At 33.6% G+C, this 17,539-nt stretch overlaps 1 long non-coding RNA gene across 2 annotated transcripts; it reads right to left on the reverse strand.

The window, feature by feature from the left end:
• Positions 1 to 3,393: 3,393 nt before the first annotated feature.
• On the reverse strand, positions 3,394 to 17,124 carry LOC137170678 (uncharacterized). 2 transcript variants are annotated; one of them, XR_010924651.1, is made up of 6 exons: positions 16,880 to 17,124; positions 8,332 to 8,355; positions 7,349 to 7,363; positions 5,549 to 6,732; positions 4,264 to 4,287; positions 3,394 to 3,646 (listed from the first exon to the last, which is right to left on the reverse strand). It is a non-coding gene; the product is annotated as an uncharacterized lncRNA (long non-coding RNA). The 2 variants fall into 2 exon arrangements; XR_010924650.1 differs by lacking the exons at positions 7,349 to 7,363; positions 8,332 to 8,355; positions 16,880 to 17,124 and adding an exon at positions 12,830 to 12,878 and having other exon boundaries at positions 5,549 to 5,593.
• Between the last annotated feature and the right edge of the window lie 415 nt (positions 17,125 to 17,539).

Consider the following 17,539-nt stretch of genomic DNA (forward strand, 5'->3'; position numbering starts at 1 on the left):
GAAGTAGACATTGCAAACATTAGAATTACAACTGAATGTTATATATTAGTAGAATTTATTTTCAGTCACTCACCTACTGAATGTTGAACTAGAATAACAAAAGACAAAGACATTTACACGCATGTAATAAAGGAGTGTATACTACTATTATGCAGAATAACATGTTTATACACACATTACAAACAGGGATTTTGTAGATTCTTTGATTTGTTTTATTAAAACATCCATGTCCATCTAAACTGGTTGTAGCTTTGCGGCAATATCAGCAGAGGTGTAAGAAGTACAGGACAGGAGATGTGGTTCACATCGTATAAAAAAGCATAATGTTTTTTTCCCCTCTAGTTTTACATTTGAATGAATACAGAATAAAGCAATATAACTAAATATAATGCGCAGAAGCATTATGTACTGTAGCCTCAATGGGACTATCCCATTATTTGAGCTTTAATTAACTGGTTAAAATAGGATAGAAAATAAATTGGGAAAATTCCACAAAATAAATTATGATTATAAAAGATCAGTTTCTTTTCTTTGCACTATATGAACATCACACTACTTCATGCATTGGCACTGAATGCTACAAGTGAATGAAAATAGTTATTGCTAATTAGTTGCATAAATGCAGGGCTTAAATAGTGAATAATATTTGGCAAGAGGTTGATTGTGGAGGGAGAGGTTTGAGTTTCATGCTGCTTAGAAAACATTTTCTTTTCAAACAAAATTGCACATTACATGTTTCATAAACAAATAAGTATATATATACACCCTAAAAGGCAGATGTGAATACAACATGTTAGTGCATATGGCAATAATTTAGTATAGTTCTGATCTGTTCATCATGTAGTAATGTTTTCCTCTTATAATTCATTTGTGTGTAGTTGGTGAAGTTAGACACGTTTTCTTTTCTTTTGTTTTTGGTGGTGAAATTACTAAAGGGTGAAGGGAGGCTGAGGTGAAGGTATAGTACATGGTAAAGCACAACTAATGGTAGAAGTAGACATTGTAAACATTCGAATTACAACTGAATGTTATATATTAGGAGAATTTATTTGCGGTCACTCACCTCGTACAGGTGTTAGACCTTGACCTGGAATAACAAAAGATAAAGAGATTTACACACATAAAGGGGGGTATACTACTACTATGCAGAATAACTTCGCAGCCATATGAGCGGAGGTGTAAGAGGCACAGGACAGGGGATGTGGTTCATGCCAAATAAACAAGCATACTGTTGGGGTTTTTCACCCTCTATTTTTACATTTGAATGAACACAGAATAAAGCAATATAACTACAAACAGGGATTTTGTAGGTTCTTTGTTTTGTTTTATTAAAGCATCCATTTCCATCTAAACTTTCTGTAGCTTTGTCGCAATATCAGCAGAGGTGTGAGAAGTACAGGACAGGGGATGTGATTCACGCCAAATAAAAAAGCACAATGTAGGTTTTTTTCCCCGCAATTTTTACATTTTAATCAATACAGAATAAAGCAATATAATTAAATATAATGAGCAGAAACATTATGTACTGTAGCCTCACTGGGACCATCCCATAATCTGATCTTTTATTAACTGGTTAAAAAGGGACAAAAAGAAATTGGGAAAATTCCAAGAAATAAATTAAAATTATAAAAGATCAGTTTCTTTTCTTTGCACTATATGAACATCACACTACTTCATGCATTAGCACTGAATACTACAAGTGACTGAAAATAGTTATTGCAAATTAGTTGCATAAATGTAGGGCTTAAATAGTGAATAATATTTGGATAGAGGTTGATTGTGGTGGGAGAGGTTTGAGTTTTATTCTGCTTAGAAAAAACATTTTCTTTTCAAACAAAATTGCACATTACATGTTTCATAAACAAATAAGTATATATATACACCCTAAAAGGCAGATGTGAATACAACATGTTAGTGCATATGGCAATAATTCAATATAGTTCTGATCTGTCATGTAGTAATGTTTTCCTCTTATAATTCATTTGTGTGTAGTCGGTGAAGTTCGACATGTTTTCTTTTCTTTTTGGCGGTGAAATTACTAAAGGGTAAAGGGAGGCTGAGGTGAAGGTATAGTACATGGTAAAGCACAGCTGATGGTAGAAGGAGACATAGTAAACATTAGAATTACAACTGAATGTTATATATTAGGAGGATGTATTTTCAGTCACTCACTTCGTAGATCTGGTGGTTAGACAAATTAGACATGAAGCAGAAACATGAACATGTTTCATTGTCATGAATGGATACAGAAGGAAGCAATATTACTAAATATATATAACTAATATAACTACATAAAAATGAAACATTATGTAGCTACTGTAACCTCACTGGGACCATCCCATCATATGAACTTTAATGAAGTGGTTAAAATAGGATAGAAAGAAATTAGGACAATCCCAAGAAATAAATTAAAATTAAAAAAGATCAGTTTCAAGTTAGTGACACTGAGAATGCTCCTCACCTGAGCTCTCTATATCAGGCTCACGTCCAGGGATGGCTCCTTCTACTGTGACGTGACAATATGAAAACATGTGAAAAGCAGAAGTATGCAGGTTTACATGCAGGAACAAACTATAATCTGACTACATCTGAAACTAAAATGTGAGCTGCACTCTGTTCCTTTCAGCTGTGAGCATTTTGATCTGTTTCCTACTTGTAATAATAGTCCTCTGAGCTTTAGTCAGCAGCATTACAACAACATCCATTTTACATATAACTTTATTATATATTTTGATCAAAGTAATTCTCATCCAGCCTATAACTTGAGAACTCTTCATTCGATCTACTTTGTACCTGGCAGGTGTATTGCTGGGAATCAAGGAAGTGCAATGTTGATGTGTGAAGTCGTTTGGATGAGTGGTTCTTGAGAAATATGTAAAAATACCCCATAAACAATGTTGATTTGCTTCTTCCACCCGTCGAGTCAACGAACGGAAAAACACACAGCGGTATCAGAGGCTTGTTATATTGATGAATGTACAAACAAGATGCATAAATAGCATAAGTAGGTTAGATGTTTTATAGAGTACACTTCAGACTGCCAGAAGTGTACATATTACACTAGATAGAGCAAATGAAGTCTCAGTTTACCAACAATGGTAAAATTGTGACCTATTCAACTTTAATGAAAAGGTTTTTTTGGCCTGCTTGTGAAAACTATATAATAATCTCACATTTCATTCCATAAAACCAGAAGCACCAAATAATCCCTTCCAGACAATATCATGCTCAAACTGCCTCTTTACTATCACTACCAGTAACCTACTTGTTCCTGTGAAGGAGAAAGCTGCTAATATCAGCTCTTATGAAATGTGACGGTTCAAAATACTGACTTTTAAAAAATAAATTTCATGTTTAAATTCTCCACACTAACATTGTTTGATTGAGGGATTGTCTAAAACAAAAATTAACACATGTAGATATCATTACAACTAAATCCTGTGATCCTTGAAAGACATAATTCACATCATCCAAACTAAACATTCAAAACACACCAACATGATAAGAAATACTGATCAAGACTTTTTTTGGCCCAGCACAGGGAAGATGCAATGAGATATTCTATTGTTAATAATTCTATTCTAATTCTATTGCTATTGTTAATTATAATATTTATTCTTTCCTACAGTATATCTTGGCAAAGAGGCTGGAAAGAGGATGAACAGAGCAAAACACCACATCAGTTCAAAAAAATCAAAAGTCTGACTTTGTGCATAACTTGCTTTACAGGCACTTTAGACAAATTAGACATGAAGCAAAAACATGAACATGTCATTGTCATGAATGGATACAGAATGAAGCAATATTACTAAATATATAACTAATATAACTACATAGAAAGGAAACATTATGTAGCTACTGTACCCTCACTGGGACCATCCCATCATATGAACTTTAATTAACTGGTTAAAATAGGACAGAAAGAAATTAGGACAATCTCAAGAACTAGATTAAAATTAAAAAAGATCACTTTCTATTTAGTGAAATTGAGAAAACACACTTGTGTCACTTTTTGTGCAAAGAGTACATAATTTCCATTTAAATTCTGTGTTAATTTCATGTAATTTTGGATAAGATGTTGACTTTGGTGCTGCTACAAACATGAATATATCAGACAGTGGAAAGTGAGTTTGAGGTAAAGGGAGGCTGAGGTGAAGGTATAGTACATGGTAAAGCACAGCTGATGGTAGAAGTAGACATTGTAAACATTAGAATTACAGCTGAATGTTATATATTAGTAGAATTTATTTTACAGTCACTCACGTGGTGGAAGTTCTGGAAGTGGACCTGGAATAAAAAAAGACAAAGAAATTTACACACATGTAATAAAGGAGTGTATACTACTATTGTGCAGAATAACATGTTTATACACACATTACAAACAGGGATTTTGTAGATTCTTTGATTTGTTTTATTAAAACATCCATTTCCATCTAAACTGGTTGTAGCTTTGCAGCAATATCAGCAGAGGTGTAAGAAGTACAGGACAGGAGATGTGATTCACATCGTATAAAAAAGCATAATGTTGTTTTCCCCTCTAGTTTTACATTTGAATGAATACAGAATAAAGCAAAATAACTAAATATAATGCGCAGAAGCATTATGTACTGTAGCCTCAATGGGACTATCCCATTATTTGAGCTTTAATTAACTGGTTAAAATAGGATAAAAATAAATTGGGAAAATTCCACAAAATAAATTATGATTATAAAAGATCAGTTTCTTTTCTTTGCATTATATGAACATCACACTACTTCATGCATTAGCACTGAATGCTACAAGTGAATGAAAATAGTTATTGCAAATTAGTTGCATAAATGTAGGGCTTAAATAGTGAATAATATTTGGACAGAGGTTGATTGTGGTGGGAGAGGTTTGAGTTTCATACTGCTTAGAAAAAACATTTTCTTTTCAAATAAAATTGCACATTACATGTTTCATAAACAAATAAGTATATATATACACCCTAAAAGGCAGATGTGAATACAACATGTTAGTGCATATGGCAATAATTCAGTATAGTTCTGATCTGTCATGTAGTAATGTTTTCCTCTTATAATTCATTTGTGTGTAGTTGGTGAAGTTAGACATGTTTTCTTTTCTTTTGTTTTTGGTGGTGAAATTACTAAAGGGTAAAGGGAGGCTGAGGTGAAGGTATAGTACATGGTAAAGCACAGCTGATGGTAGAAGGAGACATTGTAAACATTAGAATTACAACTGAATGTTATATATTAGGAGGATGTATTTTCAGTCACTCACTTAGTAGATCTGGTGGTTAGACAAATTAGACGTGAAGCAGAAACATGAACATGTTTCATTGTCATGAATGGATACAGAAGGAAGCAATATTACTAAATATATATAACTAATATACCTACATAAAAAGGAAACATTATGTAGCTACTGTAACCTCACTGGGACCATCCCATCATCTGAACTTTAATGAAGTGGTTAAAATAGGATAGAAAGAAATTAGGACAATCCCAAGAAATAAATAAAGATTAAAAAAGATCAGTTTCAAGTTAGTGAAATTGAGAATGCTCCCCACCTGAGCTCTCTATATCAGGCTGAGGTCCAGGGATGGCTCCTTCTACTGTGACGTGACAATATGAAAACATGTGAAAAGCAGAAGTATGCAGGTTTACATGCAGGAACAAACTATAATTTGACTACATCTGAAACTAAAATGTGAGCTGCACTCTGTTCCTTTCAGCTGTGAGTATTTTGATCTGTTTCCTACTTGTAATAATAGTCCTCTGAGCTTTAGTCAGCAGCATTACAACAACATCCATTTTACATATAACTTTATTATATATTTTGATCAAAGTAATTCTTATCCAGCCTATAACTTGAGAACTCTTCATTCGATCTACTTTGTACCTGGCAGGTGTATTGCTGGGAATCAAGGAAGTGCAATGTTGATGTGTGAAGTCGTTTGGATGAGTGGTTCTTGAGAAATATGTAAAAATACCCCATAAACAATGTTGATTTGCTTCTTCCACCCGTCGAGTCAACGAACGGAAAAACACACAGCGGTATCAGAGGCTCGTTATATTGATGAATGTACAACCAAGATGCATAAATAGCATAAGTAGGTTAGATGTTTTATAGAGTACACTTCAGACTGCCAGAAGTGTACATATTACACTAGATAGAGCAAATGAAGTCTCAGTTTACCAACAATGGTTAAATTGTGACTTATTCAACTTTAATGAAAAGTTTTTTTGGCCTGCTTGTGACAACTATATAATAATCTCACATTTCATTCCATAAAACCAGAAGCACCAAATAATCCCTTCCAGACAATATCATGCTCAAACTGCCTCCTTACTATCACTACCAGTAACCTACTTGTTCCTGTGAAGGAGAAAGCTGCTAATATCAGCTCTTATGAAATGTGACGGTTCAAAATATTGACTTTTAAAAAATAAATTTCATGTTTAAATTCTCCACACTAACTTTGTTTGATTGAGGGATTGTCTAAAACAAAAATTAACACATGTAGACATCATTACAACTAAATCCTGTGATCCTTGAAAGACATAATTCACATCATCCAAACTAAACATTCAAAACACACCAACATGATAAGAAATACTGATCAAGACTTTTTTTGGCCCAGCACAGGGAAGATGCAATGAGATATTCTATTGTTAATAATTCTATTCTAATTCTATTGCTATTGTTAATTATAATATTTATTCTTTCCTACAGTATATCTTGGCAAAGAGGCTGGAAAGAGGATGAACAGAGCAAAACACCACATCAGTTCAAAAAAATCAAAAATCTGACTTTGTGCATAACTTGCTTTACAGGCACTTTAGACAAATTAGACATGAAGCAAAAACATGAACATGTCTTTGTCATGAATGGATACAGAATGAAGCAATATTACTAAATATATAACTAATATAACTACATAGAAAGGAAACATTATGTAGCTACTGTACCCTGACTGGGACCATCCCATCATATGAACTTTAATTAACTGGTTAAAATAGGATAGAAAGAAATTAGGACAATCCCAAGAAATAAATTAAAATTAAAAAAGATCACTTTCTATTTAGTAAAATTGAGAAAACACACTTATGTCACTTTTTGTGCAAAGAGTACATAATTTCCATTTAAATTCTGTGTTAATTTCATGTAATTTTGGATAAGATGTTGACTTTGGTGCTGCTACAAACATGAATATATTAGACAGTGAAAAGTGAGTTTGAGGTAAAGGGAGGCTGAGGTGAAGGTATAGTACACGGTAAAGCACAGCTGATGGTAGAAGTAGACATTGTAAACATTAGAATTACAACTGAATGTTATATATTAGGAGAATTTATTTTCAGTCACTCACCTACTGGAGGTTGAACTAGAATAAGAAAAGACAAAGAAATTTACACGCATGTAATAAAGGGTGTATACTACTACTATGCAGAATAACATTTTTATACACACATTACAAACAGGGATTTTGTAGATTCTTTGATTTGTTTTATTAAAGCATCCATTTCCATCTAAACTGGTTGTAGCTTTGCGGCAATATCAGCGGAGGTGTAAGAAGTACAGGACAGGAGATGTGGTTCACATCGTATAAAAAAGCACAATGTTTTTTCCCCTCTAGTTTTACATTTGAATGAATACAGAATAAAGCAAAATAACTAAATATAATGCGCAGAAGCATTATGTACTGTAGCCTCAATGGGACTATCCCATTATTTGAGCTTTAATTAACTGGTTAAAATAGGATAAAAATAAATTGGGAAAATTCCACAAAATAAATTATGATTATAAAAGATCAGTTTCTTTTCTTTGCATTATATGAACATCACACTACTTCATGCATTAGCACTGAATGCTACAAGTGAATGAAAATAGTTATTGCAAATTAGTTGCATAAATGTAGGGCTTAAATAGTGAATAATATTTGGCAAGAGGTTGATTGTGGTGGGAGAGGTTTGAGTTTCATACTGTTTAGAAAACATTTTCTTTTCAAGCAAAATTGCACATTACATTTTTCATAAACAAATAAGTATATATATACACCCTAAAAGACAGATGTGAATACAACATGTTAGTGCATATGGCAATAATTCAGTATAGTTCTGATCTGTCATGTAGTAATGTTTTCCTCTTATAATTCATTTGTGTGTAGTTGGTGAAGTTAGACATGTTTTCTTTTCTTTTGTTTTTGGTGGTGAAATTACTAAAGGGTAAAGGGAGGCTGAGGTGAAGGTATAGTACATGGTAAAGCACAGCTGATGGTAGAAGGAGACATAGTAAACATTAGAATTACAACTGAATGTTATACATTAGGAGAATTTATTTGCGGTCACTCACCTCGTGCAACTGTTAGACCTTGACCTGGAATAACAAAAGATAAAGAGATTTACACACATAAAGGGGGGTATACTACTACTATGCAGAATAACTTCGCAGCCATATGAGCGGAGGTGTAAGAGGCACAGGACAGGGGATGTGGTTCATGCCAAATAAACAAGCATACTGTTGGGGTTTTTCACCCTCTATTTTTACATTTGAATGAACACAGAATAAAGCAATATAACTACGATCAGGGATTTTGTGGGTTCTTTGTTTTGTTTTATTAAAGCATCCATTTCCATCTAAACTGGTTGTAGCTTTGTAGCAATATCAGCAGAGGTGTGAGAAGTACAGGACAGGGGATGTGATTCACGCCAAATAAAAAAGCACAATGTAGGTTTTTTTTCCCCGCAATTTTTACATTTGAATGAATACAGAATAAAGCAATATAATTACATATAATGAGCAGAAACATTATGTACTGTAGCCTCACTGGGACCATCCCATAATCTGATCTTTAATTAACTGGTTAAAAAGGGACAAAAAGAAATTGGGAAAATTCCAAGAAATAAATTAAGATTAAAAAAGATCATTTTCTTTTCTTTGCACTATATGAACATCACACTACTTCATGCATTAGCACTGAATGCTACAAGTGAATGAAAATAGTTATTGCAAATTAGTTGCATAAATGTAGGGCTTAAATAGTGAATAATATTTGGCAAGAGGTTGATTGTGGTGGGAGAGGTTTGAGTTTCATACTGCTTAGAAAACATTTTCTTTTCAAACAAAATTGCACATTACATGTTTCATAAACAAATAAGTATATATATACACCCTAAAAGGCAGATGTGAATACAACATGTTGGTGCATATGGCAATAATTCAGTATAGTTCTGATCTGTCATGTAGTAATGTTTTCCTCTTATAATTCATTTGTGTGTAGTCGGTGAAGTTCGACATGTTTTCTTTTCTTTTTGGCGGTGAAATTACTAAAGGGTAAAGGGAGGCTGAGGTGAAGGTATAGTACATGGTAAAGCACAGCTGATGGTAGAAGGAGACATTGTAAACATTAGAATTACAACTGAATGTTATATATTAGGAGGATGTATTTTCAGTCACTCACTTCGTAGATCTGGTGGTTAGACAAATTAGACATGAAGCAGAAACATGAACATGTTTCATTGTCATGAATGGATACAGAAGGAAGCAATATTACTAAATATATATAACTAATATAACTACATAAAAATGAAACATTATGTAGCTACTGTAACCTCACTGGGACCATCCCATCATATGAACTTTAATGAAGTGGTTAAAATAGGATAGAAAGAAATTAGGACAATCCCAAGAAATAAATTAAAATTAAAAAAGATCAGTTTCAAGTTAGTGACACTGAGAATGCTCCTCACCTGAGCTCTCTATATCAGGCTCACGTCCAGGGATGGCTTGCACTGATGTGTCTTCTCCTGTTGTGAAGTGACAATATGAAAACATGTGAAAAGCAGAAGTATGCAGGTTTACATGCAGGAACAAACTATAATTTGACTACATCTGAAACTAAAATGTGAGCTGCACTCTGTTCCTTTCAGCTGTGAGCATTTTGATCTGTTTCCTACTTGTAATAATAGTCCTCTGAGCTTTAGTCAGCAGCATTACAACAACATCCATTTTACATATAACTTTATTATATATTTTGATCAAAGTAATTCTCATCCAGCCTATAACTTGAGAACTCTTCATTCGATCTACTTTGTACCTGGCAGGTGTATTGCTGGGAATCAAGGAAGTGCAATGTTGATGTGTGAAGTCGTTTGGATGAGTGGTTCTTGAGAAATATGTAAAAATACCCCATAAACAATGTTGATTTGCTTCTTCCACCCGTCGAGTCAACGAACGGAAAAACACACAGCGGTATCAGAGGCTTGTTATATTGATGAATGTACAAACAAGATGCATAAATAGCATAAGTAGGTTAGATGTTTTATAGAGTACACTTCAGACTGCCAGAAGTGTACATATTACACTAGATAGAGCAAATGAAGTCTCAGTTTACCAACAATGGTAAAATTGTGACCTATTCAACTTTAATGAAAAGGTTTTTTTGGCCTGCTTGTGAAAACTATATAATAATCTCACATTTCATTCCATAAAACCAGAAGCACCAAATAATCCCTTCCAGACAATATCATGCTCAAACTGCCTCCTTACTATCACTACCAGTAACCTACTTGTTCCTGTGAAGGAGAAAGCTGCTAATATCAGCTCTTATGAAATGTGACGGTTCAAAATACTGACTTTTAAAAAATAAATTTCATGTTTAAATTCTCCACACTAACATTGTTTGATTGAGGGATTGTCTAAAACAAAAATTAACACATGTAGATATCATTACAACTAAATCCTGTGATCCTTGAAAGACATAATTCACATCATCCAAACTAAACATTCAAAACACACCAACATGATAAGAAATACTGATCAAGACTTTTTTTGGCCCAGCACAGGGAAGATGCAATGAGATATTCTATTGTTAATAATTCTATTCTAATTCTATTGCTATTGTTAATTATAATATTTATTCTTTCCTACAGTATATCTTGGCAAAGAGGCTGGAAAGAGGATGAACAGAGCAAAACACCACATCAGTTCAAAAAAATCAAAAGTCTGACTTTGTGCATAACTTGCTTTACAGGCACTTTAGACAAATTAGACATGAAGCAAAAACATGAACATGTCATTGTCATGAATGGATACAGAATGAAGCAATATTACTAAATATATAACTAATATAACTACATAGAAAGGAAACATTATGTAGCTACTGTACCCTCACTGGGACCATCCCATCATATGAACTTTAATTAACTGGTTAAAATAGGACAGAAAGAAATTAGGACAATCTCAAGAACTAGATTAAAATTAAAAAAGATCACTTTCTATTTAGTGAAATTGAGAAAACACACTTGTGTCACTTTTTGTGCAAAGAGTACATAATTTCCATTTAAATTCTGTGTTAATTTCATGTAATTTTGGATAAGATGTTGACTTTGGTGCTGCTACAAACATGAATATATCAGACAGTGGAAAGTGAGTTTGAGGTAAAGGGAGGCTGAGGTGAAGGTATAGTACATGGTAAAGCACAGCTGATGGTAGAAGTAGACATTGTAAACATTAGAATTACAGCTGAATGTTATATATTAGTAGAATTTATTTTACAGTCACTCACGTGGTGGAAGTTCTGGAAGTGGACCTGGAATAAAAAAAGACAAAGAAATTTACACACATGTAATAAAGGGTGTATACTACTATTGTGCAGAATAACATGTTTATACACACATTACAAACAGGGATTTTGTAGATTCTTTGATTTGTTTTATTAAAACATCCATTTCCATCTAAACTGGTTGTAGCTTTGCAGCAATATCAGCAGAAGTGTAAGAAGTACAGGACAGGAGATGTGGTTCACATCGTATAAAAAAGCATAATGTTGTTTTCCCCTCTAGTTTTACATTTGAATGAATACAGAATAAAGCAAAATAACTAAATATAATGCGCAGAAGCATTATGTACTGTAGCCTCAATGGGACTATCCCATTATTTGAGCTTTAATTAACTGGTTAAAATAGGATAAAAATAAATTGGGAAAATTCCACAAAATAAATTATGATTATAAAAGATCAGTTTCTTTTCTTTGCATTATATGAACATCACACTACTTCATGCATTAGCACTGAATGCTACAAGTGAATGAAAATAGTTATTGCAAATTAGTTGCATAAATGTAGGGCTTAAATAGTGAATAATATTTGGACAGAGGTTGATTGTGGTGGGAGAGGTTTGAGTTTCATACTGCTTAGAAAAAACATTTTCTTTTCAAATAAAATTGCACATTACATGTTTCATAAACAAATAAGTATATATATACACCCTAAAAGGCAGATGTGAATACAACATGTTAGTGCATATGGCAATAATTCAGTATAGTTCTGATCTGTCATGTAGTAATGTTTTCCTCTTATAATTCATTTGTGTGTAGTTGGTGAAGTTAGACATGTTTTCTTTTCTTTTGTTTTTGGTGGTGAAATTACTAAAGGGTAAAGGGAGGCTGAGGTGAAGGTATAGTACATGGTAAAGCACAGCTGATGGTAGAAGGAGACATTGTAAACATTAGAATTACAACTGAATGTTATATATTAGGAGGATGTATTTTCAGTCACTCACTTAGTAGATCTGGTGGTTAGACAAATTAGACGTGAAGCAGAAACATGAACATGTTTCATTGTCATGAATGGGCACAGAAGGAAGCAATATTACTAAATATATATAACTAATATACCTACATAAAAATGAAACATTATGTAGCTACTGTAACCTCACTGGGACCATCCCATCATATGAACTTTAATGAAGTGGTTAAAATAGGATAGAAAGAAATTAGGACAATCCCAAGAAATAAATAAAGATTAAAAAAGATCAGTTTCAAGTTAGTGAAATTGAGAATGCTCCTCACCTGAGCTCTCTATATCAGGCTGAGGTCCAGGGATGGCTCCTTCTACTGTGACGTGACAATATGAAAACGTGTGAAAAGCAGAAGTATGCAGGTTTACATGCAGGAACAAACTATAATTTGACTATATCTGAAACTCAAATGTGAGCTGCACTCTGTTCCTTTCAGCTGTGAGCATTTTGATCTGTTTCCTACTTGTAATAATAGTTCTCTGAGCTTTAGTCAGCAGCATTACAACAACATCCATTTTACATATAACTTTATTATATATTTTGATCAAAGTAATTCTCATCCAGCCTATAACTTGAGAACTCTTCATTCGATCTACTTTGTACCTGGCAGGTGTATTGCTGGGAATCAAGGAAGTGCAATGTTGATGTGTGAAGTCGTTTGGATGAGTGGTTCTTGAGAAATATGTAAAAATACCCCATAAACAATGTTGATTTGCTTCTTCCACCCGTCGAGTCAACGAACGGAAAAACACACAGCGGTATCAGAGGCTCGTTATATTGATGAATGTACATACAAGATGCATAAATAGCATAAGTAGGTTAGATGTTTTATAGAGTACACTTCAGACTGCCAGAAGTGTACATATTACACTAGATAGAGCAAATGAAGTCTCAGTTTACCAACAATGGTTAAATTGTGACCTATTCAACTTCAATGAAAAGTTTTTTTGGCCTGCTTGTGAAAACTATATAATAATCTCACATTTCATTCCATAAAACCAGAAGCACCAAATAATCCCTTCCAGACAATATCGTGCTCAAACTGCCTCCTTACTATCACTACCAGTAACCTACTTGTTCCTGTGAAGGAGAAAGCTGCTAATATCAGCTCTTATGAAATGTGACGGTTCAAAATATTGACTTTTAAAAAATAAATTTCATGTTTAAATTCTCCACACTAACTTTGTTTGATTGAGGGATTGTCTAAAACAAAAATTAACACATGTAGATATCATTACAACTAAATCCTGTGATCCTTGAAAGACATAATTCACATCATCCAAACTAAACATTCAAAACACACCAACATGATAAGAAATACTGATCAAGACTTTTTTTGGCCCAGCACAGGGAAGATGCAATGAGATATTCTATTGTTAATAATTCTATTCTAATTCTATTGCTATTGTTAATTGTAATGTTTATTCTTTCCTACAGTATATTTTGGCAAAGAGGCTGGAAAGAGGATGAACAGAGCAAAACACCACATCAGTTCAAAAAAATCAAAAATCTGACTTTGTGCATAACTTGCTTTACAGGCACTTTAGACAAATTAGACATGAAGCAAAAACATGAACATGTTTCACTGTCATGAATGGATACAGAATTAAGCAATATTACTAAATATATATTACTAATATAACTACATAGAAAGGAAATTTTATGTAGCTACTGTACCCTCACTGGGACCATCCCATCATATGAACTTTAATTAACTGATTAAAATAGGACAGAAAGAAATTAAGAATATCCCAAGTCAGTTTCAAGTTACTGAAATTGAGAAAACACACTTATGTCACTTTTTGTGCAAAGAGTACATCATTTCCATTTGAATTCTGTCTTCATTTCATCTCATTTTGAATAAGATGTTGACTTTGGTGCTGCTACAAACATGAATAGATCAGACAGTGAAAAGTGAGTTTGAGGTAAAGGGAGGCTGAGGTGAAGGTATAGTACATGGTAAAGCACAGCTGATGGTAGAAGTAGACATAGTAAACATTAGAATTACAACTGAATGTTATATATTAGTAGAATTTATTTGCAGTCACTTACCCTCTTCATATTCACCTGGAATAACAAAAGACAAAGAGATTTACACACATGTAATAAAGGAGTATATACTACTACTATGCAGAATAACATGTTTATACACACATTACAAACAGGGATTTTGTAGGTTCTTTGTTTTGTTTTATTAAAGCATCCATTTCCATCTAAACTGGTTGTAGCTTTGTGGCAATATCAGCAGAGGTGTAAGAGGTACAGGACAGGAGATGTGGTTCACGCCAAATAAAAAAGCACAATGTAGATTTTTTCCCCCGCAATTTCTCCATTTCAATCAATACAGAATAAAGCAATATAACTAAATATAATGAGCAGAAACATTATGTACTATATCCTCACTGGGACCATCCCATAATCTGAACTTTAATTAACTGGTTAAAATAGGATAAAAATAAATTGGGAAAATTCCAAGAAATAAATTAAGATTATAAAAGATCAGTTTCTTTTCTTTGCACTATATGAACATCACACTACTTCATGCATTAGCACTGAATGTTACAAGTGAATGAAAATAGTTATTGCAAATTAGTTGCATAAATGTAGGGCTTAAATAGTGAATAATATTTGGACAGAGGTTGATTGTGGTGCGAGAGGTTTGAGTTTCATTCTGCTTAGAAAACATTTTCTTTTCATACAAAATTGCACATTACATGTTTTGTATATAAAATAACTATATATATATACGTTCTGACCTGATTATCATGTATTAATTTTTTCCTCCTATAGTTTATTTGTGTGTATTTGGTGGAGTTTGACATATTTCTTTTTTTCTTTTCTTTTTGGTGGTGAAACTACTGCAATTTCCCAAAACTTGGGTATCCAAGTTAGTGAAATTGAGAAAACACACTTATGTCACTTTTTGTGCAAAGAGTACATCATTTCCATTTGAATTCTGTATTCGTTTCATCTCATTTTGAATAACATGTTGACTTTGGTGCTGCAACAAACATGAATACATCAGACAGTGAAAAGTGATTTTGAAGTAAAGGGAGGCTGAGGTGAAGGTATAGTACATGGTAAAGCACAGCTGATGGTAGAAGTAGACATTGTAAACATTAGAATTACAACTGAATGTTATATATTAGTAGAATTTATTTGCGGTCACTCACTTAGTACATCTGTTAGACCTTGACCTGGAATAACAAAAGATAAAGAGATTTACACACATAAAGGGGGGTATACTACTACTATGCAGAATAACTTCACAGCCATATGAGTGGAGGTGTAAGAGGCACAGGACAGGGGATGTGGTTCATGCCAAATAAACAAGCATACTGTTGGGGTTTTTCACCCTCTATTTTTACATTTGAACACAGAATAAAGCAATATAAATACATATATATAAATATATAACAAGAAGACGCATACAGGTCGTGGACGTATTACAGACAATAAAGTTATTTTTACAATGAGCGGAGCGGTTTCGCTTTTCTTCACATATCAGCACAGAGATTGTTTTATAATGAAAACTACAGAAAGAGTAAGGGAAACATTTTTTGTGTCTTCAGTCAACAGAGGTGCGCACACAGAGCTCTTCAACATCACAAATCAATTTTCATGTATTTTGCTTCTTTTACTTCTCTAGTATTTCGCATCTATAACATAATCTACTGAAATGTCCGTCAGAATAGTTTTTATAGTAATTAATGAGACTGAATTGTACATTAATGTCGTTCAGGTGTCATTGAATGTAATCTGGAATGTTGCAAAAACATCTGTACTGATGTTTGTTGTCCACAGTTGGCTGTGCGTCTGATTTTTTCCTTTGACTTTATCAAATACCTGCAGCATCACACAGCAGCTGAAACGATACATTAGTGATGTGCGCATTTACGCACGTGGCACAGCAGCAGTAACTTCATTAACAGGATCGGCAAGTATTAAACTGTAAATAATGTTCTGTGTTCTGTTACCCATCTACACCATTGATTGTATATAAATAGGTCAGCTGTTACACACAGATTCCAGGTTTATACGGTAAACATACAATATCTGTGTCCGCGACCCCAGAAAAGTATGAATGGAACCGTGTGCGCGTCCGCGGTCCCCCCGCACTTCTGAAATGAATCCGGCGCCCCTGACACTGACTATCTCTGTAACAAATTGTCCACAACTTCACACATTGACCATACACGGTCCAGCCATATAGGCTACTAGGTTATCACCAAGTCTTTTTGGATTTTGAATCTACCTGAGCTGAATGTTTTCATGACAGCATAAAACATTAGTGATGGAAAAAAACAAAGCAACATCTTACCTGACTGACAAAGACAAGTCTGGACGCAACACAGAAGGAGAAACAGGTGAGACCATCGAGTCTTTGAAGTCATGGCTGCAAGAGCGGGTTAAAATAAAATGTAATGTAATGTCCGATGGTGTTACTGCTTCACTGTTTGAACTGTCATCCCCTCTTCAAATAGATGATTTGGACACTAGTTGATATCACTGAGTCAGCTGACCGCATCTAACCAACCGAGACACAGCTCGGGTTGATTTCGGTAATATGATAATAATCTCACTCATGAGTTCATCTTCCTTCCGTCATTGATAACTAGAACACGCATTTCTCTTCATCTGCACTAAAGGAACATTATATGGAAACATTCAAAACCCGCTTATCAATGATATCTCTACGCCTCCACTGATATAATATCAAAGAATAACTTATATAGCTTTCATTTATGGACTTTGGTGATTATTGTCCTTCTATTTAGATTATGGATCATTGAATTTTAGAAGTGACAGTAACACAGCATAAAATACTCTATTACAAGCAAAAGCCATGCATTCAAACTATTACTTCACTAGAAGTACATTATTAATTATCTGTTACCAGATTCTCATATGTGAATATTTGCTAGTTTTCATATATATATATATGTGTGTGTGTGTGTTTGTGTGTGTATGTATGTATATG

The sequence above is a fragment of the Thunnus thynnus genome, chromosome 19, assembly GCF_963924715.1.
Source record: "Thunnus thynnus chromosome 19, fThuThy2.1, whole genome shotgun sequence".
NCBI lineage: Eukaryota > Metazoa > Chordata > Actinopteri > Scombriformes > Scombridae > Thunnus > Thunnus thynnus.